Source organism: Cavia porcellus, unplaced genomic scaffold (assembly GCF_034190915.1).
Source record: "Cavia porcellus strain 051 isolate PalLab524CR breed Dunkin Hartley unplaced genomic scaffold, mCavPor4.1 scaffold_5, whole genome shotgun sequence".
NCBI lineage: Eukaryota > Metazoa > Chordata > Mammalia > Rodentia > Caviidae > Cavia > Cavia porcellus.
The window spans coordinates 48,006,249-48,032,883 of NW_026947488.1; the positions used below are offsets into that span (position 1 = coordinate 48,006,249).

Genomic DNA, 26,635 nt, shown 5'->3' on the forward strand with positions numbered 1-26,635 from the left:
ATTATCTCAGCACCACTTGTTGCAAAGACTTTTCTTTTTCCTATGTAATTGTTCTTACCCTTTTGTTGAAATCTGATTCAGGATTATTTCAGGATGCTCAGTTGCATTCCAGATTAATCTACCTGTCTCTCCTTAGGCCAGTGTATACATTTTATCTTTATACTACAGTCTTAAATACCATAGCTGTGATTTAAAGTTTTGAAACTCAGATAAACGAGTCCTCCAGTTCTATTTTTTCAGGATCATTTGGGTCCTATTTCCGTATTAATTTCTGGGTCAGTTTGTCAATTTTTGCCAAAAAGGCAGATGGGATTTTGATAATGATTGCATTGAATTGGTAGATCACTTTGGGTAATACAGTATTGCCAAGCATTACATTGTTTGTGTTTTGTTTTTTGCGACAGGGTCTTGGTAAGTAGTTTAGGCTGGCCCTGAGCTCATGGCAATCCTCCTGCCTCAGCTTTTCCTTAGTGCTGAGACTGTCAATGCATGCCTCCATGCCTCCCTTTATGTTTGCTGTGCATGCTGGAAACCGAGCCTAAGGTCTTGGGCATACTAGGCAGATGCTCTACCACTGAGCTATACCATCAGTCCCAAGAATCACCATTTTGTTTGTTTTTTAAGCCCAGATCTTGCTGGTAGCCCAGGGTGGCGTTAAACTCACAGCAATCCTTAGCCTCAGCCTCCAGAGTGCTGGGAATGCAGGTGGGGGGCATCATGTCCAGTTTACCAGCTGTTGTTTGGATTTGGTGGTCCTCAGTCTTGATGGCAAATTGGAATCATCTGGGGAACTACAGATGCCAGACTTCATCCCTGAGAGTGATGTGAGATTGATGAAGAGTTTGACCTCATGTTGGAGTTTTAAAAAATTTTGAGGGGAATTGAGCGTTCAGCTGGTGTTGGGAACTCTTAAGTGAGCTAAAGTTGAGCTACTTACCACCTTTAAGCTTGCGCATAGTTGGCTGAACATCTATCTGATCTGATGGGGTGGAAATGTCTGGATTGCTGTGCAGCGCCTCACTGGTGACTGTGATAGTGGTTGTCAGTGTCGGTGCAGTCTGTCTGTCAGCCTCTTGATTTCACTGGACTGCTGTCTCCTGAGAAACTAAGCTATCTTACAGTTGACCTCCTGTGGCTGTGTATGTGTCCCTGGTCCTGCTGGTAGAGATGAGAGTACCTAGACAGTGTCATCTCTCAGGAAGTTTTGTCCTTTTGCTTTTTTTTTTTGCAGTTTGAAATGGATTGAGAAAAGCATACAGGAAACTCCCAGCTTGCGGGGAGGAGAGCACTGAACGTGCTGATTGGAATGACTGTAGAAGTGCAGGAAGCTATGGGCCAGAATTCAGATCAGAATTACCAGAAAAATATCTGGAAGTGGGACTGATACCCTGCTTGGAGATACCAAGAAATAATTAAGATTTTGGTGGTACGTTTCACATAAAGTAACCTATTTTACTCAGTGAATATTTTCTTTTTCTTTTCTTTTTGAGACAGAGTCTCTCACTATGCATTCAGGCCGGCCTTGGGTTCACTTTATAGCCAGGGGGTCTTGAACTTGCAATGATCCTCCTGCCTCAGCCTCCTGAGTGCTGGGGTTACAGGTATATGCCACCATGCCTGGCTAAGTTTAACATTTTAAATGTACAATTCAGTGCCATTTAGTACATTCACAGTATTGCACAGTGACTGCCACTAAGTTTCTGAATGTTTTCACCACCTCAAAAGCAAACCTGTACAGAACTCTGTGTTCCTCTCTGCGCCCCAGCCCCAGTCGGCTGTCTCTGTCAACTCACCTGTCACGGAGATGGAATCAGAATGTGCAGCTCTCTAGTCTGGCTCCTTTCACAGAGGTCTCCAGAGCTCCTCCTGGTTAGCCTGTGATAGCCATGTGTCTCTGGATGGTGGGCTGACAGTGCAATGTGCATACTGGTGTGTCCCACCTTTCAGCTGTGGCGAGAAGCCCTGTTTGGACACTTAACAAACTATAGGTGAACATACATTTTCAGTTGTTCTGAATGTATACCTAGCAGTATAGTTCTAGGCCATTTATTCAATCTTTTTGTTCTCTTTTTAATTATGCACATAAAGTGGTATCTTCTCTTGCTTTTGCTTTGCATGTCTGTAATAACTAATGATCTTGAGCGTCTTGGCATGCCTCTAGGTCCATTTGTAATCATCTTGTAGAAACGTTTGCTCAAGGGCTTTGCCTATTTGTGTTTTGTCTTGCTTGTAGCCCGGGATGGTCTCAGACTTGCAGTCCTCCTGCCTCTGCCTCCCATGTGTGGAGGTTCCAGGCATACCTGGCATACCTGTTTTATAATTGAGATATCCTTTTATTGTTGAGCCATGAGAGAGCTCCTATGTGTCCTGGACATTAGATACTTATCAGATACGATTTGAGGCCGTTTTCTCTCACTGTGCATGTTGTCTTTTCACTTCCTGATAGTGCCTTTGAGGTATACCACATTTTAGATTTTGGTGAAGTCGAATTCATCTTTTTCTCCAATAAGCTTTCGCTAACAAGCTTGTGCTTTTGGTGTCATATGTAAGAATCCATTGCCAATTAAAAGTCATTTATTCGGCTGGGGATATAGCTCAGTGGCACAGTGTCTACCTGGTGTGTAGTGAGTTCAATCCCTGGTCTCCCAAACCCCCCCAAAAGTAATTTACTCATGTCTTCTAAGAGTTCTATATAGTATCTTTTTTTTTTTTAACCAGGAATCAAACTCAGGACCTCACACTTGCCAGGCAGGGCCTTATGCCACTATGCCATATCCCTGGCCCTTCTGTCGTCTTAATAGTTTTTGCATTTAGGGATTTGAACCATTTTGAATTATTTTTGTATTTGCTATATATAATAAGCACCTTCATTCTTTTGCCTGTGGTTGTTAAAGAGTCTTTCCTGCGTGAGTGGTTTTGCTGGCCACAGATGCACATCTCCACTTACAGTATTCACGACGGCATAAACTGGTGGCTTTGTAGTAAACTTCTTACAGTGTTTTGGAATCTGGAAGTCTGAAATGTCAAAGTCTGTTCTTTTCTCTCCAGATCATTCTGGCTATTTGGCATCCCTATAGTTTTGAAAGAATTTGAGGATCAGTGTTTCTGCTTCTTGAAATATATATATAATGTATATATTCACTAAAATAATGTATATGCACTTCAGCAGTTCACCATACTAATAAATATCTGGAAGTTAATGGTCACCACTTAGAATAGCTCTTGTAATTATAGAGGCCAAAGGTAACCTGTATTAATCTCATGGTGTCTCAGTACATTTAGTACTAACATATTTATTTATTTATTTTTGAGGTAGGGTCTAACTATGTAGTTCAGGTTGGCCTTCAGTTCATTTATTTAGCCCAGGTGGTCTCCACCTCATGGTGATCCTCCTGCCTCTGCCTCTCAAGAGCTGGGATTATAGGCATGTGCCGTCACTACTCCCAGCTATGCAAGTTTATCTTTTCCTGATGTGGACATTTTTTTGGTGGACTCTGTGTGCATGTGCTACTCTGCCTGGCAACTTCTTGAAATGCTTAGATGTGTGCTCACAGTGTTTTTTTTTGAAGAGAATAAAACCAAATGAGAGAAAACAAAACAAAAGGATGGACAAAAAAAGTACCTAACTTAAAATCAAAATACAAAGTGATCAACAGTGGGTTACCTTCTTGTTTTCTTCAATAGAATTGCCCATATCATCAGGCATAATAAAATTGAACGTAACAGTATAGAACAAAATCAATAAAAACAAAACATTGAGGACATTATAGGACTTCAAAAGAAGATAATAAACCAGAATGGGTATCATAATAATGAATCTTATTGTCTTGAAAATAGTTGCCTATACCCTATCAAACTCAGTACCTTGTACTTGCCAGGCAGGGCCTGTGCCACTGAACTGTAGCCCCAGGTCCGCTCACAGTCTTTTTACCACTCCACAAAAAAAGTAGGCTTTAGAAAAATGTAGTCCTTTCTAATCAAATTCACTTAGTTCTGAGTATTCTTTGGGCTCCATTATTATGCTGAGGTCATAGTCCGTATTTCTAGAATCTGAAATTCAAGTTCAAATGTAATATGTGACAACTTCCTGATAATGTGTCTTTGTAGAATTTCCTTTATACTATTTTCTGTCATCTCAGTGCTTGTTAGACCCTCACTTATCTTGGAGGAGTCTGATGTGTGTCTCTGTGTGTGTTTTGCTTTTTGAGACAGGGCGTGCAGGCTGGCCTTGAACTCAGTGGCAATCCTCCTGCTTCAGCTCCCCAAGTGTTGGGACTCCAGGCTTTGCATTGCCATGCCCAGCTAGGAATCTGTTTTATTGAGGCCAGTAAGCATACTTGGGAATGAAAGTTCTGCATCTAAATGTCCAGGCTGACCCCTTAGGTCTTTGGAGGACTCCCCTTCCCTGAAACACCCCCCGGCGCTATAGTTTCCTCATTGTGTGTTGTGGTCATTAGATCTTTAAACCATGTTTTGAGCAACTCATGCTGAGTAAGTTGTGTTTCACTTGACAAATCTATTCTCTGTTGCTTGTGAGTACCCCGTTTTGCCGTGGGTATAATACGTGGTCATCAGCCTTGCTTTGTGCTCTTTTTCTGATTATTTCTTTAAATTTTGAGAGGGACCTCACTTGCATGTTAAAGTCTTTGACATGAAAGGGGCATGCCAGGTACCTCCAGCATTTAGGTTAATACACTGAGAACCACTGCTATCCTTAAATTTTTTTCCCATTTTTTGTTCCTCTACATAAAGAATAGGATCATCATATTTTGTTTTTCTTTCAGAACTAGAGATTGGAACACCTCACTGATTTTCTTTTTGTCCATTTGCATGTTTTATTTGGTTTATTCTTTTCCTTTATAGGTTTTCCTAGTCTTCTTGTCTTTTCTGGTAATGATGGCAGCTTTTTTTTTTTCCTCTTGAAACAGGGTGTTTAGGCTGTGTTAGGCTGTCTTGAACTCATGAATTCCCTAGACTGGCCTCAAACTCATGATAATCTTCCTGCCTCAGCCTTCTGACTGCTGATGTGTGCTGCCACGCCCAGCCTATAACTGCTTTTTATGTGAAAGCTCTTATCACTTTAATAAACACTATAAATATTTTTCCCATTTAGTCTTACAAGTTTTTAATGTTACATTGGAGAACTTAGTTATACTCAAATAGTTTTAGGTTTAGCTTTCTGTTAGAAATTTTGCTTTTCGAACTTTAAAGTTTTGAAGGAAGCATTTTTCTTAAGGATGACTAGAAGTCTTTGGGAGTGTGATTTTATTTAAAGACGTTTTGGGGCTGGGGATTTAGCTTAGCAGCATAAGCACCTGCCTTGCAAGCAGGCGGTCGTGAGTTCGATCCCCAGTACCGATTAAAAAAAAAAAGAAAAAGTTTTTAGATTTCGTTATTTGCTTGTCTACTCAGATTTGTTTGGAATAACCAGCAGCCCTCCTAGATTGGGGAGGGGACAAAAGCCAAAAATGAAGATTTTTCAGAGTCTACTTAATGTGAACTCCAGCCACGCAGTTTGGAGGATAAAGCTGTTACTCTAGATAACTAGAAAGGACCACTAGGTTGTATTTGCAGGCTTTTTATTTTAAAACGAACTTCCTTTTGTATTTATCTCCCTGGAAACATGTCCTGACGAGGTTTTAGGGCACATCAGTCTTTCTGACTCTTTGGGTTGGAGACAGGAAGCTACTGTTTGCAGCTGTCATCTCTCAGGGTTCAGCACCCCCTACTGGTTTCCACCTCAAAGAGAATGAAGGCTTTAGGCTCTGTGTCTCCAACTGCCCTGAGAGGCCAGGCCCAAGATTCCTAAGCCCCCTCTCCCTGTTCGTTAGGTCCCCACACTTTGGCGCTGTGCTGGGCAGGGTGCTAGGACCTGCAGTTGGGAGAGCAGTGTGCCCAGGACCTGGGCAAGACTATTTCCAGGTCTTGCTGGCTTTAAGTTCAAAATTCTGACCCTGAGTCAGTTTAATTTGGCTATTATCTAATCATGGTCACTCCAAGACCTTTTGGGAGAGGTTTTGTAAGTATTGGAGTTAGTCAGCAGTGTATTTAAATAGCCTTTTAGTGTAGTTGAAGGTTGATAGTGCTTATTCACATGCAGAGGCCCCTTTACATTAACAGAAGAGCAACCATGTGTCATCGAGTTTGATTTATTGTCCCAGATTATTATTGGACTGTGTGTGTGTGTACGCGGATGTGTGCATATGGCTGTGTTTGAGTTAGGGTCTTGCTGTACAGTTCCGACTGGCCTTGAACTTGCTGTAGCCCATGCTAACCTTGGACTTGTGGCAGGTCTCTTGCCTCAGCCTCCCCAGTGCAGAGATTACAGGCATGCACTGGTTTTATCATTTTCTTAGGAATATAAGTCAAAGCATTACTGCCATACTTAGATCTTCACAAAATTAAGACTGACAGCCTCCTTTCCGTCCCCCAGCTCTGTTTTTCTGGAATTGAATTTATCCCATTTGTAATGTGGGATTAACCCTTGCAAGGGAAAAGTGTCTTTAGTTTTTTTGAAGATAGTTATGACAGCATTGACAGTGTTTCTTAGTTACTCGTTTTACATTCATGTTTATGGATTTTAAATGTTTAAAAACATCACAAACCCAGTGTGTGTTCTTCAGTGACATCAGGCAGCAGTGCAGAGGCAGGGCAGCATTCAAACTGTGACGCAGCATTGGGACGACTGCAGTTAGGGCTTGTGGGGGCTGCGCCAGTCTGCTGGGCTCTGCAGGCCAGAGTGGTTCTATAAAAGCGGGCTGTTCCCTGTCTCATCAGATAGTATACTGCAGGGTGGCTTTATGTTATTTACTATAGAATAATTTACTGTCATTCAAGCAGTGCTAAAATACAATATTGTACATTTATTTGTCCGACAGCTAAAGTGAGCACAATTAAACTTATCTAATTATTTTCCTAAAACTGATTTTGTTGAATATGATTTTTAAGGGATAGGTATTAAACTTTTTTTTTTTTTTTTTTTTTTAACCAGAAACATCTGGCTGGAAATACTAACAAATATATTTCTCAGATTTTTTATTATTATTATTTTTTTTCCAGTACTGGGAATTGAACTTACAACCTCATGCTTGCCAAGTAGGCGCTTATGCTGTCAAGCGAAACCCCCAGCCCTATTTCTCAGATTTTGGAATGGACAGGAACTTTTGGTGGGGTGGACTTCTGGGGTTGAATGCCTGTGTGCTGTGTATCCCCATCCCATCTTTTATTTTGAGATCTAGTGTCACTGAATCTTGAACTTGCTTGCCTCCTGTCTCAGTCTCCCTGAGTGCTAGGCTTACAGGTGTGCCCCACCGTGTGCATCTTATTTTTTAATGTAAATTGGGAATGGCAAGCAAGGTTGACTCAAATGTTCTTTTGTGCTTTGTCAGTGTGTTAATTTTCTCAGGGGGGGAGTTGGGATGCCTTCACCTTTACCCTGTCGTACTTACTGGAAAAATTGGGAAATACCCAGTTTGTGAATTTGCCTGGGCTTGTATGTTTGTGGAACATTTTATCAAGATTTCCAACTAGTCATTTGCGCTACTTTTGTAAGTCCTTTAGAAAATGCAGTCTCAATGTAATAACAATATTTTGAGTTTGTATTCAGAAGATTTACTTTGATGTATGAGGAAATACTTTTTTTTTTGTCTTTTTCATTTTTACCAGTACCAGGGATCGAACTCGATGACCGCCTGCTTACAAGGCAGGTGTTTATGCCGCTGAGCTAAATCCCCAGCCCCTGAGGAAATACTTTTAATTTGCACTTAATAGGGTGTTTTGGATTTTTTTTTGGTTTTTTTTGGGGGGGGGGTGTTTTTGAGATATGGTCTTGCTGTGCATGGTCTCGAGCTCATATTGTAACCAGGATGGTCTTGAACTTGCATTGATCCTTCTGTGTCAGCCTCCTGAGTGGTGGGATTATGGACGGATATGTGCCACCCCGCCCAGCTAGGTTTTAATGTTTATTTTTTAAAATTAGAAAGTGGTGTTGGTAAGCATTTTTGGCCTCTCCTGAATCAATACAGCGATCAGATAGGTCAGAGACGCTGGCCTGTGGAGGGTACTGGCCCTGAGGTTTTTTCCTATCTTTGCTGTTTTTAATAGCTAATTTTCTTTACTTTATACATTTTGAAATAATTTTGTATGTTAAACAAAGTTTCTTGATGTAGATTTTTCCACTCATAGCATCATGTTGTTGTTCAAAAGGTGTCAGATTTCTGGTTTTTTTTTTTTTCCTGGTACTGGGTATTGGGCCCTGGCCCGCGGCCATTAGACCGGGCTATATCTTTGGCTCTTTTTCCACTTCTTATTTTGAGATAGGGTCCTCCTAACTTGCTAGTCCAGGCTAGGCTCCAGCTTGAGATCTTTCTGTTTCAGCTTCCTAGGCTGTTAGGATTACAGACATCTACCACCATGTTTGGCCAGGGTTTTGGTTAGAGATGCTTAGTTTTATGGTTACTTTTGCAAAATACCTATTGAGAAGCAACAGGAACCCTGAACTATTTCCTGTGAGTTCAGCGTGGCTTTTCTGGGGTAAAGTTGGTGGCTGACCCTCGTTCTCTCAGTCATGTTCCCCTGCTGTCTCAGGGGCCTGGCACTGCTGTCTTAGCCCAAGGCTTCTGTGTGAAGGGCAGGTCTCTGTGATTTTGTGATGTTCAGTGCTGGCTAGGAGAGGGCATTCGCTTGCTGAAGGATGCTAGCTGAAGGTGTGTTCTGGTGTGTGTTTGTAGAGTGGCTCCTCTTGCTTGCTTACTTTCTCAAGGGTGCATTTATATTTTCCAGTAATAGAGCTTCTGGCCCAGTTCTGTAGCTGGTCCTGGATACTTGTCCAGTGCAGCAGAAAGCCAGGTCCTCTAAGTGCTCTTCTGGCCGAATGGCGCAGGAAGACGTTTTCCAAAAATAAATCTGTCGAGAGCCACAGAATTCACAGCTTGCCCTTAGAACAGCAGACTTCACCTGAGGTGAGCGATTCCTCTCACATGTTTCTTTTATGTGTTTTTCATGTTCATTTCTTTATTCTTCTCTCTTTTTTTTTTGTACCAGGGGTCGAACTCATGACCTCACACTTACAGGAAGGGACTTAGGCTGCTGAGCTAAACCCCCAGCCCTATTCTTCTTGACTAATCATCAATGATCTCACCTTGGTGCCTCCCTTTTCTGAATGTACATTTTTAGTTAACACAGTGAAAATAGGCTCATGGTTATGAAGATTTTATTTTGAGAGGCTATCAGTTACCCGTTTTTCTTTTTTCTTCCTCTTTTCTGCCTTACATGCAAAATGTGTTTAGAAGGGGAAAAAACATCACTTTCTTCATTTATATTCTGATCACTTAAAATGAGTAGATATTTTTGGTTCCAAATAGTAAAGGGCTGGCCAGAATTTCTGAAATTAGAAAATGGAAAGCAACAAAAAATGAGGCTCATTGTCTGCTCCTGCGGGGCCAGAGTAGGATTGGTCCCTGGCATTGTGTGCTTAGCGGTCACTGGGCCTGGCGATGCCTGCCATGTGCTCAGCAGCACATTAGGGTTGGAGAGGTCTTGTGAGTGCCATTTCCTCAGGACTTGGCTGACTTGTTGGTGGCCTCATGTCTACCTCTTTCCTTTTGAGGACCAGGCTCGTGGTTGAGTGGCTGAGACAGTACTTGCATACTGTGTTGGGTGGTTTTGTTGGGAAATGATGGATGCACCAGGGTGTGTAAGATGTGTTCATTATGGACCTACTGACACCCGGTTTTCAGGAATAGGATGTGACTAGCTTTTTGAGAAGCTCTGTCCTACCTGTATTTTAAATCTTTCTCACCTGTAATTGCAGTACTCAGGAAGCAGAGGCAGGAGAATTGTGGCAAGTTAGTGGCCAGCCTGAACCCCCTAACTACATAGCCAGACTTTGTCTCAAAAAACCCTGTGTCAATCAGGGTTTACCAGAGAATCAGATGCAATATTAAGATGTATAGATGTATGAGAAATTACAAGTCGGATGAGGAAGTGTGCAGAGAGTGTGTGCACGCTGGAGGCTGAGGGGTGCAGCCTAAGGTCTAGAGCTCACTGCAGTGTTCTGTGCAAGTCCATATCAGGAGGCCAATAGGTCTGTGATGCAACACTGAAGAGTCTGTGATGGAAGACCAAGGATCTGTGCTGGAAATGTTTCCGATGAGTCCCAAGTGGAAGCCAGAGGGTCTGTGCCAGAAGCCAGGAGATGACTCTTAAGATGAAGGTGAAGACTGGAGCTCCTCTGAAGAAGCAGCAAGCTGGTCCTCCTCCTTTGCCTTGGATTGTGTGCAGACTGCTCCCCTGGGGTGGGTGCAGCACTCAGGCCGTCAGCCTGTCCTCTGCTTGCATAGGCTGAGGATGTTACAACTAAGGCCCCTGGCACCCTGCTAAGTCACTTCAGCTTCTGACCACCTCAAGCTGACACAGTGTAACCAGCCATTACTACAGTTTTCCTGCCAGTACAGTACTTTGGTTTTATTTTGGTTGGCTGATTGTACTGGGGATCAAACTCAGGTCCCAACTCTTTTTAATTTTTGATACAAGGTCTCCCTAAGTACTAAATTGCCCAGGCTGTGCTTGAACTCACCATTTTCCTGCCTCTGAAGCCCAGACTCATGGGATCACAGGTGTGTGTCTCCTCACTTTGCCTCTGCGGTTTATTGTTGTGATATTTAAGGCTCCACAGTTGTCAGAGTCAGAGGCAAAGGTTTTGACTCCTGTGTGTCCCTGCTAGGCTCTGTGACCCTGCCTGGGAAACCGAGCCCCCTTGGGTTTTCTTACCTGTCAGGTGTGAACATGAGGCACCTGTGATACACAGCACCAAGTTTGGCCCTCAGGACTAGGAGCAGCTGTTTTTCCTTTAAGTCGGAACCCTGTGGTAGAGAATATGAAGTAAAGAAATTATCCACAGAGGAAGCCCCATTGAGTGTGAAATCGCATTTTTATAGGTGTAAAATACTTGTTGCAAAGGAGGAGTTATATTTTAAGGACAGGAGAGTGCAGCTTATCAGCTGACCCAGAAGGTGTCCTGTGAGCACAGAAGGGCTGGGCATGGCTGGGCATGGCTCAGTAGGCAGAGCCTTTCTCACAGAGCCTCCTGCGAAGCTTAAGCTGGTTGCTTGCTTTTTGCTTTCCTCTAGCTAGGACTCGGCCCCATTAACCAGGGCTTCAGAGTACTTTGAGCCTGGACAAGGAAGTGTAGCTCAGCAGCTCCTCAGCAGGCGTACGTGGGCACCGGCAGGACAGGCCTCTGTACTGGGGCCCTGAGGCGCCAGAGACAGCGCAGCCAGCTCTGCCTCTTGGGACATGAATTGCTGACAGCCCTTTATCCTCACCACCCTTTTGTACTTGACCTCACCCTTTGTGCATGCCCAGAATGGTCTAGCAGCTCAGCAGCTAGGAATAATGAATTGTTAGGTTAACGCTAATGACAAGGTAATGGGCTTCTTTAGGCCAATTTCTGTGTAAGTAGATTAAACTAGGGAGGGGACAGGCACAGTCTTGCCACTTACATTAGTTATATTAATTAGCAGGTAGGAGGTAAATATTTTCCTTTTTCTTTCCATGCTTTGACTTTCTTTTAAATCTCCAGCCAGTGTTTGTGGAGTGCCTGTTGTATTGGCTGGCGATCGGGGTCACACGTGAGCACCCCAGAGTAGGCACGTTCTGCAGGTTAATTAATGAGCCTGAGCACCCTCCAGAACCCAGAAGCTTCCCCATGCCCATGCCCCTGCCCCTGCCCCGGATTGCTGAACAGTCTCCATCACTCCTTAATTCTGTGCTGTTGTAAACTGTGTTGCAGTGTCAATTCTTGGTTAGAATAACCTGGTGGTTAGATTGTTAGGCACAGGATATAGAAGTCTTTTTATTTTTTATTTTTTTTTGGTACCAGGATTCAAACTCAGGACTTTCTGCTTGCCAGGCAGGTGCTCGTGCTGCTGAGCTGTATCTCTGGCCCTATTGAAGTTTTTGAAATTTTTGAATTTTGATATTGGTGAGTTGTTCTGTAGAGAACCTATGAGAAATGACAGTCCTTTCAATACAGTCTCTGATACTTTGTCTTGTTAAAACCAATCTATGCAGTATGCTACATTCAGCATAATGCTGTGTCAAGATTATTTTTACTTGTTTACTTTTATTATGCAATGAAATTTACTAATTCACTGTACAGTTAAAGTGCTTTCATAAGTAGGTAGAGTCAGCACCCCTATCAAGCCAGTTTTCTCACTTCTCTTTCTGACCACAGGCCAAACATCAAACAAGAGCTCCACCACTGAGTTACGTCCCCAGGCCTCACTTTCTTAAAGGTTGTCTTTTTTCTTTTCTCTCTTTTTCTTGGCTTTGCTTGTTTTTTCATTTGTTACATTATTGTTTTGAGTTTTTTGAAGTAGGGTCTTACATAGCACAGGCTGGCCTTGAACTTGCTGTGATCTTCCTGCCTCAGTTTCCCACATGTTTGGATTACAGGTGTGAACCCTTTGCTAGACCTTATGATTTTTTTAGTCATCTTTGAACACCAGGTCTTCAGTTATTTTCTTTGCAATTATTCCCTTTGCTCATCTTCTTTTAGTGCTTCCGATACCCCAGTGGCCAGATGGTCACACCAGTTCCACTAGGTCATGTGTCTGTAGCTTTACCAGCAAAGCTATCTGTCCATTCAGTATGGGGTGAGGTGCATAGACCTGACCTGACTTTTCCTTTCCCCTTCCTTCCCCCTTCTCCCTTTCTCCATGTCTCTATCTCTGTTCCCTGCTCCCCCATGCTGGTGGGGCTTTTACACTGATCTACATCCCCAGCCCTTTTCATTTTTTTTAAAAGACAGACTCTTCTTAAGTTGCCCAGGGTGGGCTTAAATTTCTGATCCTCCTGCCTCAGCCTCCCAGAGTGCTGAGATTACAGGTAGGTACCACCACAAATGACTTTTTGTCATTATTTCTTTTTTTGTTTTGTTTTGGTTTTTTGGTACCAGGAATCAAACTCAGGACTTTGAGCTTGCCAGGCAGGTGCTATGCTGCTGAGCTGTATACTCCTGGCCAGTCATAATTTCTTTCCTTTCTTTTTTTTTTTTAATTGGTACTGGGGATTGAACTCACGACCGCCTGCTTGCAAGGCAGGTGCTTATGCCACTGAGCTAAATCCCCAGCCCCGAGTCATTATTTCTTGAGCAATACAGTATAACTGTTAACATTCAGCATGTATGTTGTATTAGGTAAGTAATTAGAGATGTAAGTAAACTAGATATGATTTAAAATTATATGGGCAAGGTGCACAGGTTGTGCAAATCCTGCACCACTGCAGGCCCTTGTCCCTCAGGTGTGTTGTGCAGGGTCCTGGAAGCCATCCCATGCAGAGGTGAAGGGCTTACTGTGCTTGGGTCAATGCAATTGCTTCTTGGCCTTCTACCTTGACAGGACCTTACAGTTGATTGTCTGCTGCCACCGCCGGCCCTGGACCCCAGTGTCCTAAAGCTGATTCAGATCTAACTTTGGAGGCGCTTTTGACCCTTTGAGGGGTTTTCTTCCTCCTCTTCTGCTGGGCACTGTGGTGAGGCTGGTGTTTTTCATGACTTACGGGATGCCTGCTTCTACCTTCATGGTGAGGTTCCCACTGAGGACTCCCTGTCACTTTCCAAAATAATCTCTGATGAGTTTGAGCCTGGAGTTTTAATCCCCAGAGCCCTGACACGCAGTTCCCTAGTTCCTGTTTCTTCTGGGTTCTCTGGGCGTAGCTGTCTGATTGGATGGCAGATTGCGCCTGGTGTGGTCCACGTGCATCTTGTGCTTAGACTATTGTCAGGAAGCTCATGGGGTGGTTGGTTTCACTTCCAGATGTCACTACAGATCTTAGAATATCCAGCTCTTACTAACTGGGAGGAGAGAAGCTCTTTTTTATCTTTGTCATCAAGAACATATCTGTGACAGTGGGGGCCTGGCTCTCCTGACTGAGGACTCCTGTTCTCTTCCATGTCTGTCTGACCGAGGTACAGTTTAGAAGTTGCTGCAGCTGCTAGATAAGTGGAGGGACTTGGATGGAAATGTGATTGAAACTGTTGAACAGTGAGGAGAAAGGCTTATGTTTCTTATCGCCTGACCTCCAAGAGGCTTCACATTTTCTGTAATTCTGATGTTTTTGGTTTACAGACTCTGCATGCTATTGACGTCAACATCTTACTTTCTCATTACCAAATACGTTATATAAAATTGTTGGATTGTTTATAGTTTGATTTGTAGTAACAAGAGAATTAAATATTTACCCGAGAAACTAAGCAGTTTCAAAAACCCGTGTAAACATGGTTGGTGACTACAGAGCTTACACAAGAGGAAAGGAAAGAAGATGAGGTGGTTGTATAATGGTTACCACGAAGAGATTCCAAGCAGATTAGAAAAACTTTTCAGTTGGATATTTTTTAAATCAGCAAGTTACTGTTAGACTAAGACCAACTAAATTATTTAAGTTTTTGCTGTCTTTCTGCATGATACTGAAAATGCCACCAATGCATTTGTCTCCTTCTTTCTAATGATAACCCCCTCCCCTTTTTTGTACTGGGAATCGAACTCAGGATCTCATGCTTGCCAGGCAGGTGCTGAGCTGTGGTGCTAAATCCCGGGCTGGATAATCCTTTTTAAATACAGGTGTTACTGTGTTTCAGGGTTACCATGCAAAACTGGAACCTGTAATCTGGTAGTTACAAAGCCCTTCTGGATTTGAGTACTCTGTGAGTCTGTTGTTTATTCAGTTTTCTTATGTTATTTCCAGGCTTCTAGCAGAGACCCCCTGTCTCCAGCCCTTTTGTCTTTTCAGCTTAAAGCCTGTTAGCACATGGATTTCTGCCTTGGCCTCTCTCGGATTCATCTCCTTCTCTCCTCCTCTCTGTTCTGTGTGGCAAACTTAGGTTATGACACCGGTTCCCAGTACACAGCTGCCGAGCTGCTCGGCTTAGCATTTCAGTTGGGGGGTTTTTGTTTTGATAACTGCTGTATTTTTCACACTATATATGTGTGATCTGAGTTTGTACACGACTACTGTGCTTGTGTGCTCTGAAATAGCATTTTCTTTTCTCATTTCATGGTACCCACTTTGTTGAGACCAGTGCTGTCCAGTAGAATTATGATGGGAGTCACACTTGTAATTTTTTAGTAAGTGACATTAACTATAGTAGAAAGAAGCAGATAAAATTAATTGTAGTAACAGTGACAAACTTTCCACCAAGTAATGTTTTCCACCTCTTGGACTTGGAATTTTAAGTATTTTGTGATGCACACCACTTCTGTTTCAGGAGCTACGTAATTCTGCATTGGTCGTAGTCATTTGTTGCCTTTGCTTCTCTCCTTTCCTTGCTTTTTTCCTGTCACATTCTTTCCTGTGACCTGGGAAATGCAAACCAGTTCAATAAATAATTGATTCATCCCCTTTCCCTCTTCCTGTCTCCCCTCAAGAAGAAGAAAAACTCTTAACATATTGTAAATTAATGTATGTGTATGTCTTGGTAAATTTCTTCCTCTTTTCTTTTTTGTCACCTTGAGTCAGGGTCTCGTGGGGGTCAGGGATATAGCTCAGTGGCACAGAGCTTGTCTAGCAAGCGGGAGGTCCTGAGTTCAATTTCTGGTACTCCCCTACCCTACCCCTCCAAAAAAAAAAAAAAAAAAAAAAAAAGAAAATAAAAAAGAAAAAGAAGAGACAGGGTCTCACTATGTAGTTCAGGCTGACCTTGAGCTCACTTTGTAGCCCAGGCTGGTCTTGAACTTGCAACAATCCTCTTGTGTCAGCCTCCCCTGTGCTAGGACTATAGGTGTGTACCACCATGACTGCAGCTTTGGTAATTTTCTATAATTAAGACTCACAGATACGTTCTGTATCTTAAAATGTTCGACATGTTAATGCTTCGGGTCCAGCGAATAGGTTGCATTTCTTTTCAGATAACAAGATTGCAAAGAGCTAGGGACCATGAAGTAATGCTGAAGGAAACGGCCTCTAGAAGACTTGAGATCTGAGACTGAAAGGATTTAAGGAAGTGGAGGAAAATCAGGACTACTTTGGTTTCCTTAGCTGGCCAAGGTGCTGTCACCAGGCCCAGAGAGGAAGAATCTGTGTAGCATCTTGTTCCTGGGAGACACAGTCCACGCACTGCCTGCTGTCGTGGGGAGCATGTCACCCAGTTGGCAGGGTGTGTTCCTCAGCACTGGTCTTCAGTGCCTCAGTGTCTTGACTCGTTTCCTCCCTGAGCACTTCAGTTTTGTCCTTAGAGAGTGACTTGGGGTTCTAAAAATTGTGAAAGATTATGCATACGCATTGTAGAAAGATAACATAGGAATGAAACACTCCAGTCCTGTCATCTGGTGATAAGCTGTGTTGTTTGGTGCTCTTCCTGTTCTCTGTGGGTGTGTTTACAGTGGTGCCTTGGTTCACAAGCTCATTTCTTCCCACTATCCTGGTCACAAACTGAGTTAGATGAGAAGTAAATCCAGTTCAAAGGTTAGGTTCAGTGTTGATCTTTATGGAGAAATTTGATTCGGTACTCATCCAGTTGGGTTTGTGACCAGAATTGTGGAAAGAATTTGAGTTTGTGAACTGAGGCACCACTGTATAGATACAAGGTCATTAAAACATACAGTGAATGTTTAAAGCATTTATTGTAATACAAGACACATGGCATTAATTCCCTCACTCAAAATTCCCTCCCTCACTTCAGACACACTTACCCATTCTTCTTGCTGCCTCCTGAAGCAGTTCTGGAACTCCTCTTTTCTGAGTGTCTTTAGTCTGTGCTGTCCCGGCTGCCTTGATGTCCAGAGTAGATTCAAAGTGCTGGCTTGTCATGGTCATTTTGACTTTGGGGAAGTGCCAGAAGTCAGATGGTGCCAAATCCAATGAATAAGGTGGATGAGGCCATACCATCATGTTTTAAATTACCATACAGAAGTGCTACATGACATGGAAGGTTGTCTTGATGGAGGGTGGGACTGTCTCAGGCCATTTTCTGCAGGCTTCATTTCTTGTTTTTTTTTGGGTCTTTTTCCTTTTTATCGGTACCAGGAATTGAACTCACGACTGCCTGCTTGCAAGGCAGACGCTTATGCCGCTGAGCTAAATCCCCAGGCCCCAGGCTTCAATTCTTTGACAGTCAAATAAGCTCTAATATGCAGAGTCCTCTTTGGTGCTCCTGAACTCCCATAGTTCATTCAGGGCCAAGAAATACAGTCAACGTCAGCTTGACGTTGGGTTTTGATTGAAGCCTTGTTTGTATGAGGAGAACCAAGTGATTTCCATTGAGAACTCTGAAACTTGGTCTCAGGGTCATAGCCATAGACCCACATTTCATCTTCCAGGATGACATTTCCTAAAAGTTCGGAATCACCATAGGATTATACAGCTCCAGTGACACTTACAGTTTCGTGTCAGTACATGGTTCATGATCAACATGGCACACTCTAAAGCACACCTCTTAACTGCAGCTCGTGGCCCACTCATGCACCTAACAAGTTGGGACTTGTCACACACAAAGTTCAGTGTATCACTTCTTGTACTGAAGACCCCTGCCTTTCCATTGGATGTAGCCACAGCATTTGCTTTAATTTTTGATCATGCGTGTATAATTGAACAGAAATAGGATTACTGTATCTGGTGTTTCTGGGAAGGGTGGTGATTTTTTGAGACAGGGTTTCCACTGTAGTTCAGGCTTCCTTGAACTCATAGCAGCCCTCCTGCCGTAGCCTTCTAAGTACTGGGATTACAGGCCTGTACCAACATGCCCAGTGTTTTATAACCTGCCTTTTGCTACACTCAGTGACCCATAACTTGTTGCCATGAGTTCCTATGATGTGTGAATCTAAGGGCTGGGGATATAGTTTAGTGATAGAGCACTCGCCTAGTGTCAAGAGAGTATAGGCTTCATCTTTAGCACTGAAAAGAATACAACCTTGATTTAACCAATAGTTCTCTATCTTAAGGCATTAATGTTTTCCTGTCTAGTTTTCTTTGAGACACGGTCATTTTGTGTAGCTCAGGCTGGCCTTGAAATCACAGCAGTTCTCTTGCCTCAGCCTCTCCCAAGTGCTGGGATTGCAGGTGTCTGCTACCACGTTCCACAGCCCGTCTGGTTTTGTATTACTCTCAGCAGTATTTTAGTGAACACACTCAAAATGAAAGATTTGAGTGTTTTGTAATTATTTTATTAGGATAAATTTCTTTAAAGTTGTTGGGTTAACGCCCCTGTATTTTTAGAGCTTTTGATTAAAGGACCATCTAGGAATGTAATGCCAGTTATTCCTCCCACTGGCTAATACTGTTTCCAAATACTTCTTTGCTACAGTGATTTGTTGAGCGAATTATAAATGATAGTTTAATCTTTTGCTTTATTTATTTATTTATTTTTTGGTACCAGGGATCAAACTCACAGCCTCATGTTTGCCAGACAGGCATTTGTGCTCCTGAGCTGTGTCCCTGGCTCCTCTTTTGCTCTTTCTATGATTTTCTTCTTCTTCTTTTTTTTTTTTTTTTTTTATCAGAAGCCTCTCATATCAGGTTCCACTAGCAATTCAGTGAGAATCCCATTAAAATGAATTAAGCACCTTGATGGACTTAGCAGTTCTTCTAGCCAAGTGGACTTCTGGGTACTCGAGGCCCAGGCAGGCATCCTTGTCAGGTACTGAAAGCCTCCACTAGCCTTGACTGACAAATAAGGTCTTTTTAGCTGTGGCGCAGGCACCATGTGGACTCAGATTCCACCCTCCATGAGCTCCAGACGAGCAGAGCTTTGGACAGAGAAGCACAGTTTGTATGAATCACACTCACTGCTGAGGGGGAACCGCAGAGGGTGCCATGAGTGATTTGGATTTTAAGGAGGCTGGAAAGCAATTGCAGAGGATGCAGTACTAAAAAGGTAGACTATAGGACCAGGAATTCCCAAGGCTTGCTACGTTTCCAAATAGAGCGGCCAGATGGTTGAGTCCCCAAGCCTCTCTTCAGCCACCACTCCTCTGTAACCTGGGAGCCCACACCACCAGCCTGTTGACCTGTGTTGTCCTCATCTGCTTACTTCCTGGCCATTCTTTCCAGCTCATCTGGCTGACACTGGGATCCGAAACTTCCCCCAGGTTCACTCCAGCTCTCCCTCCTGGTCTCTCCCAGGCTGCACTTGGGGGTTTGGGCCTGGAGGCGCCCATCTGCACACTTGCTGCTCGCCTTCAGCGCTTCTACTCCCGTGGCCTTACGTGGCCTCTGGCTGTCTTCCTCTCTGGCCCCTTTGACCTGCTGTCAGCCTAGGTGGTGATGTGACTGTCCTCCTACCCGCCTCGGACTTTCTTTACTCTGGGCCATCCTGTAATTGTTAGCTCTCAGGCATTCAGGTCTGCTTGGGTTTTTTTTTTTTTTTAATTGATGTGCTTCTTGTTGGTTGAACTCTGTAACATGACAAGTTTCTCTATTAAACATTCATGAGTCCCGGGCTCACCTAAACCTTGATTTCTTCTTTTTTTTAGTATCCTTTTACTCCTCTCACAGATGCTCCCACCCAGCCCATTCTCAACCTCCTTGTTCTCATATGTGACCTCCACTTCTTAGTTCATTGAGAAAAGAAGTCATCAGATAAGAGCTCCCCACTTCCTGCCCTCCCACTGCTGGTGACCCGTCTGTCTGTCTGTGCCACTGCAGCTTAGTGCTCTGAGGACCATGTGAGGCAATCACTGTGGAGCTGTTGTAACAATTTCTGGAAGTTGCTTATCTCAACATGCGGTATAATGAGAGCTCTTGACCTCAGGCTTTTGGGGACATGCTTGTGTTTTCATTGAGGATGGGATTATAGAGGTGGTGATGTTAGGGGAGGTTAATTCACCCCAGGGTAGGTGGGACCCTGTGCTATTGCCAGTGGCCCTTTCTTATCTTAAATGAGAATACTTCGGGGCCTGAGGGTAAAGAGGACATCACATTTATGTAAAACTAAGATAACAAAAGAATACCCAGGGAGCAGTGTTCAGATTCCTGGAGAGTAGCCTTCCTCCCCTGTGATCCCAGCTCCCTCCCCTGCAGGGGCCACTCTGCGAGTTTTGTGGATCCTTAGAGCCTGGGGTTAAACGTGTTGTTTTTGATTGTGATGTTTCAAATAAAAACAACCTGAAAGACTGATCATACCAGATACCCAGTTCTAGGAAGCCTAAGCATGCTGTCAATTTTGCCTCAAGTGTTCTTTTCTTTTTAACGAAAACATTTCAGGTACTTTATATCCTTTGCTAATAGTTTGTGTATGCGTGTGTTACTAGGGATTGAACCCAAGGGTGCTGTGACACTGAGCTGCAATCCTTAGCCCTGTTTTTCTTTCATTTTGAGACAGGATATTGCTAAGCTGTCCAGACTGGGCTTGAGCTTTCAATTCTCCTTCCTCAGACAGAGAAGGTGGGATGCTGCTGGGCCAGCATGCCCTGCTCCCTTTGCTCATCTTATCTCTCTTCCTTTCTCCTCTCAGAGGTAACTTTGTAGTCTGTTATTCCTTGTATGTATGTGTTTATTATTTATTTTTGGAGAAAATGTTTATTCCGCTCCCACTCTGTAGAGGTTTTAGTCCATCCATAATTGACTGGCTCAAAGGCAGGGCGGCACATGGCAGAGGGACAATAGTTACGTCAGCAGAAGGGAGTAAATCAACAAGAGTGAGAAGGGGTGTCTTACTCCTTTTATGTTACATGTTTATTCATAAACCAATGGACAGTATTTTAATTAATTCATTTTTTGCAACACTGTGAATTGAAGCTAAGACCTTCATACTGAGTTACACCCTCAGCTCTTTTTTTTTTTTTTTTTTTAAACTTGAGACAAGCCCTAAATCCCAAATTTTGCTAAATTGCCTGTGCTCCCCAAGTGCTGAGATTATGGGCGGGTGCCACCCTGCCCAGTGCAGTGTACAGGGTGCAGTGCACTGCACAGTAAAGCCATAAATACAGACAGGACCTCACAGGATGTGTGCTCTGCAGCCTACCTAACCTGTGAAATAGGTTCACAGGACAGTCCGCCCAGGTGGCTGGAGCTGCTCACTGTAACTGCTTCCCGATCTTCAGCTGTTTCAGTGTCTGGTGACTTGGGGCTTCTCTTGGGGTGCTGGTTGTGTCCCATTAGAGTGTGAATGTGGCGACTGTCCTTAATTGAGGGCACTCACAGAGGGCAGAGCAGACCTAAACCAGGCCTTGCTGGGTCACAGCACACACCTTGCTGCCCTATTGTGCGTTAGCACATCTTTCTCTCAGGTACTGAGCCAGTTTACACTCTGGCAAGCAGCAAGAACTCCTGTCTACCCACAGCCCTCGGGATGTTGAACTTTTACGCTACCTTTATCTCGTAAACGTGAACTAGTACCCTGTTTCAGGGATGTGTTTGTTTATCCATTCACTAGCTGCAGGTAGATGTGTTTCAAGTTTTGGCTGTTGTAAACAGAGCGACCATAAGCATTTGTAGGATTTTGTTTGAATATGTTTTCATTTTGCTAAGTAGATAGCCACAAGTCATATTACTGGGTCTTACATATATTTAACTACATAAGAACCAAATCAGGGGACCCCGTGTGGTGGTGCATGCCTCTAACCCCTGACCAGAGAGAGTGAGAATGTTTTGCACCAACAAAACACCAGGTTAAGGCAAAGGTGTGTTTTAGGTAAGAAACAACCAGTTTTTGGAGAGTTTTGCACCATTTTATATGCCCACATGGAGTGATTTAGAGTCCATAATGTGTGTTCTTATCAGCACCTGGCCTTGTGTTAGCAGTTGTTCTTAAAAAACTGTTCTATGATTTCTTTAATTCAAAGAATGGAATTTATTGACTTAGATTTTTAAATGATCTAAGGTAACTGATTTTTGCCCTCCTTCCTCCTGAAGATGTATAGTATTGCATAATCTCTGCAGGCTAGAAAATTTCATCAGTGTACTTTCTCACTGAGAGTAAGTTCAAGAATCACTGAGTGTTTGATTTTCCAGTTGAGCCTTTTGATTTTATTTCTGGAAAGTACCGGTGAATTAATATTTTACAACGAAGATATAAAGTCATTTTAATGACACCATCCCCCTACCTGTGGTTACCTCCTTCCAGGCTTCCTGGATTCAGTTCAGGGTGCTCTGTCCACTCCTGAGTGAACCCCTAGGCAGAGGATGTGCTTCATCTCTGAGGAGCAGGAGCCCAGCCATCTGTGGGTGCGAGCTTTGCTGTGACCCGCCCTGTGAGGGGCCCAGAGCCTGCCGTGTGCAGCCAGTCTTGAGGTGTCTGCCAGGAGCCCTGTGGGAGTCTGATCGAAAGCTGGGGGACAGTGGCTCTGTCTGGCCCAGCTGCTTGTCCTGCCGTGGGAACCTTCCCCTGGGTCCCTGGGCGGGAGAATCCTCCTGCCGCCCTGCGCCCGCAGCCTCTGCTTCCTCCCACAGGTTGGAACCAGGCTTCTTCCAAACCGGCTGCTTCTCTGCCTGCGAGGCTGTGCTCACCTGTGCTTACACCGCTTTTGAAAAGGTCACATTTATTTTTGAAATGTGCACATTATAATTACTTAAATACAAAGTGTTTTCGTTTTGTTCAGATACCAGACTTCTCCCTTCCGCTTTTCTGCCTGCTCCTCTCTTGCCCCTCATTGTCTTTCCTTTCTCTTCTCTTCTTCCCTTTCCTCTCTCCTCACTCGCCTCACTCTTCTCTCCTATCTGGGCTTTCTTTTCTCTATTCTCCCTCTGCCTTTCCTCTCTCCCTGGCTGCATCTGTGGTTCTGGAGACCAAACCCAGGGTCTCAAAGGTACCAGACACATGCTCTGCTCTTGGCTACAGCACCTGTCAAGTTTCCTTATTTTTAATATGTGTGTGTGTGTGTATGTGGGTGTGGTTCTGGCTGCTTTAACAACCCTAATTAGTGGCGCTGAAACCTCTTTCTCATCTGCATGTTCTGGGCCCTTTTTTTAACCCCCGGCGTATTTTATTCTTCGTCTGGGTCCAGTGTGGCTCCTGCAGCCTGCGGGATGAGGGACACAGGCTGGGAGGCATGCTTGCTGCCTCTCACCCCGTCCGCTGGTCTGACCTGACTGCCCAGCTTTAGGGCTGAGAAATATTGCTGTGTTTAGTTTTGAAAAAGCAAGGGTTTCATTAGCTGAGTAATAAATAAAAGAGAAGGGCTCATCTCTATTAATGCTGGTACACACCTGTAATCCCAGCACCTGAGAGACTGAGGCAGGAGGATTTCCAGTGTAAGACCACCCTGTGTTGTTACATGATGAGTTTAAAGCCAGCCTGGACAAAATATCAAGACCCTATTTAAAAAAAAAAAAGTTGTCATACAAGCCACAGTAAATTGGATGTAAACTGAAAATGTGTTTTAATTTTGTCCACTTTTCTGTATGTTTGAAATTTTCTAAAATAGATTTTAACTTTTGTTGTATTTTGGCTTACCAAGAGCCCATTAAATATTATAACACTAGAGGGCACTGTTAATATAGGCCTTTCCTTGTCTTGTTACAGACTCAGTAGTTTTTGTTTAACTTTGAATCTAAATTCAATTACATGTTTTATTCAGGTTTAAGAATAGCAGGAACACTGAGATGTGAGCATGTAACATTTGTTTGGAAAAGTAATCACCAAATGTGTGAGGATTTTTGTTTTTGCCATTTTTCTTTTTCGAGGCAAAGTCTTCTGTGTTCAGGCTGGTCTCAGACCTGCTATGTGGTACAGGCTGGCTTTGAGTTTGTGGCCCAATCCTCAGTACTGGGATTATAGACATGTGCCACCATACCTGGTTTAAAATTTATTCTTAAAAAGAGAAAATAAATCAGAGATTACATTAATAACATTAGATATTTTTCAGTGCAGTTATACCTGAAGAACTAAATTCCTTTTTTCTATCTTTACAAATGTGAGCCTTTTTGTCGTTTTAACTTATGTCCTGATTTATTAACGCTCATGTTACCTCCTGATTTATTAAGCATGCTCACGTCACCTAATAAAGTGCTTGACTAGAATTTAGAACATGTAGATGAACACATAGCCCCCATCCAGAGACACGCACCTGGGCAGCTTGGTGCAGAGCTCCTGACTCCTTCACAGCGGTGCATTCAAGCCATACCACCCTTTGCAGAGGGGGACTGGGCAGATCACGCAGTGTTTAGTGTTTCTGCGTTCATTTTGTCACCTTCTGCCTTTTTGAACTACCTTCCTCTAGTGTTGCTTTTTTAAGTAAACTCATTTTCTCGGTAATTGTTGTCTTAGATAGGTGCTGTCCATTTTCCTTGTATTGTCTGATTCTGTTTATTTTTAATATCAACTTTAAAAAATACTTTTCCTCATCCAGTTGGGGCGTGTGTGCACCCACGCAAGTGTACAATGCTGGACTCAAACTTGGCCTTGTGCACACACAAGCACACTACTGCCGAGTCACACCCCCCAGTCCATCAGAAACTTCTGGTGCATCTGTAGTATGTCCCCAAGGTCAGGGTCTTCATGGAGCACCTTGAATGCAGCCCCCAGCTCCCTAGGGGTGCTGATCTAGGGTTGGGTGGTCGCTGGGAACCTTTGGGCACTTGTGGTGGGTCTCCCAGAGTGTGGGGCTCCCAGCTCTCCAGTGTCTCTGACAGCTTCTCCAGTCAGAGCCATCTTCTCCCGTGTTCCCAAGGCTGCCATGAAGGAACCACACCTGCAGCTGCCCTAGATTCTCTTCAGCTTTATCCCAGGGGCCCCATCTCCTAGGATGTGCAGAACCTCGTGGTCCCTGTCTGGACTGGGAATCCAAGGCAGAATCCTGTACAAGAGTACAGGGGTACAGGTGAGGTGGGGGTACAGGGTGTCCTTTGCCCAGGCTCCTGGCAGGCTGTGGCTTGGTGCCAGGACTCAGAAGGACCTCCATGTACAGGGACAGGCTCGCTCTGTTACTGATGTCAGTGCAGCATGGCCTTCTTAGTGACTTTGAGAGTCTTTCTCTGTTCAGAGGGACCATCTGGCTGGGAACCTGCATGGCAGATACCAGGTGTATCTGGGCTTCGTTACTTGTTGGCTTTGTCTATCTTTAATGAGAAGCTCCTACTCTGAGATCTCTGAAACTCTGAGCTTTGAAAACAATTGTCACTCGACTCTTGATTGGGGAAATAAAAAATTACCAAGGAGTAAATTAATCTTTTTTTCCATTGAGCTGACAGCTGCGTGGGTGGACTTGTTCATCTGAAACCACAGGGCTGGAAAGATGGCTTTGAGTTTCCCTTCTTTGTGTGGGTTTTGAGACGTGTAATTCCCAGCTCCTGGGCTTGTACAATAGACTGCAGACTGCCGTGCAGAAACCTGCTACTGGCTGGTGTGGAGACCGAAATAGATAGAGGCTTGCAGTAACCATTTGTAACCAGGCGGTGGCTGTTGTGAAATATGAATAGCATTTCTGATGAGGTGGTGCCGTTATACAATTTTGGCCAGCCCATATGGGTTATAAAAGCCGGAATTGCCTCAGCACCTGAGGGCCTCTCCTGCTGAGCAACTGGACAGTCAGAGTGTTGCTAGACAGGGTGGGGAGGCACTGGTGAAGGACACCTTTGTAACTGCAAAGGTAAGGCTGCTTCTTAGTGCAGAAGCCCTGCTTTGGGAGATGAGTGCTGAGGTTGCTGCAATAGACTCGGGTCTGTGCGTCTGTCTGCCTGCCTCTGTGTCCATGTGTGTTCGTATCTGTGACCTCATCTGATTTTCTGATATGTGTGTCTGTTTCTGCCTTGCGTGTCTGGGGGAGAAGAATCTGAGTCAAGTTTGCCCAGCTGGATTAGTAGAAAATCGAAAGACCTTCTTAGAGCTGTCAGGTGCTAAATATTAATAACTCAATGCTAACATTTATGCAGCTCTTACAAGGTAGTGCCCTTCATTAAACATGTGAGAAAGAGTAACAATAAAATCCTTACCTGGAACAACAAAAATGTCAGATTGCATGATTTTCAAATGCTTATTTGTTTTCATTTTCTTAGGTCCAGTCTTGGGACTGCTACTGCTCTCTGTTCTGTTTTTCTGTGTTTCCTTTTATGTAGAATTTCAGAAGTACACAGCAAAAAATGAAAACAGCTGAGATAAACTTAATGGAAAGCTGGGGTCTCATATAAAGCTGAGTACATATCTTTAATGCATTTAAGGTTTTTGGGATGATAAGAATGTTAGGTTGATATAGAAGAGAAAAGCAGTGCATGGTGGGGTACAATTATAAATGATTGCTATCTCTGTACAGTAGTTAGTATACATGCTTTTTATGGATTTCTTTGCAGGAACAAAACACACTCACTTTCATAAAAAGAAAATGAGTGATACAGATGCGGAATGTTTGGAGGCTCCCGGAAAACCATTCCCTTCGATCTCTGTGTACTTAGCTTGAGCCTGGGGATAATTACAGTGACCCTGCCCAGGTCCTTGTTACAGTACAGGCTGGGGGGACTGCTCAGCGCCAGACTGCCTGTGAGTGGGTGCTCTGTTCCTTATCTTTGGAGAGTTGGTCTGACTGCAGGGAGGAGGAGTAACTGCTGGCGCCAAAGGGCTTTAGAGTGGTGGGCAGAAAAAGGGTTTTGTAAGACGTGCAAAGAGAAGTAGAACAAAGCCAAGCAAAACTGAGTGGATATAATGGATAATTAGGAACCAGGGGAAGGTGGAGCTAGGCTTCTTTGCAGGTGTGGGAGGGAGAGTTGGCTT

The 26,635-nt window shown here is 43.8% G+C and overlaps 1 protein-coding gene across 5 annotated transcripts in view; it reads left to right on the forward strand.

The window, feature by feature from the left end:
* Slc23a2 (solute carrier family 23 member 2) overlaps positions 1-26,635 on the forward strand; it is a 108,208-nt gene that overhangs the window by 8,686 nt on the left and 72,887 nt on the right. Inside the window, exon 1 of one of the 5 annotated variants that reach the window (XM_063248737.1) lies at positions 25,368-25,520. The exons of 3 other annotated variants lie outside the window; for them this stretch is intronic. The gene's annotated coding sequence lies outside the window, so the exon portion shown is untranslated. Of the gene's footprint in view, positions 1-25,367; positions 25,521-26,635 lie in introns of those variants that run through there. One more of the 5 variants, XM_013159776.3, reaches the window with a different exon arrangement.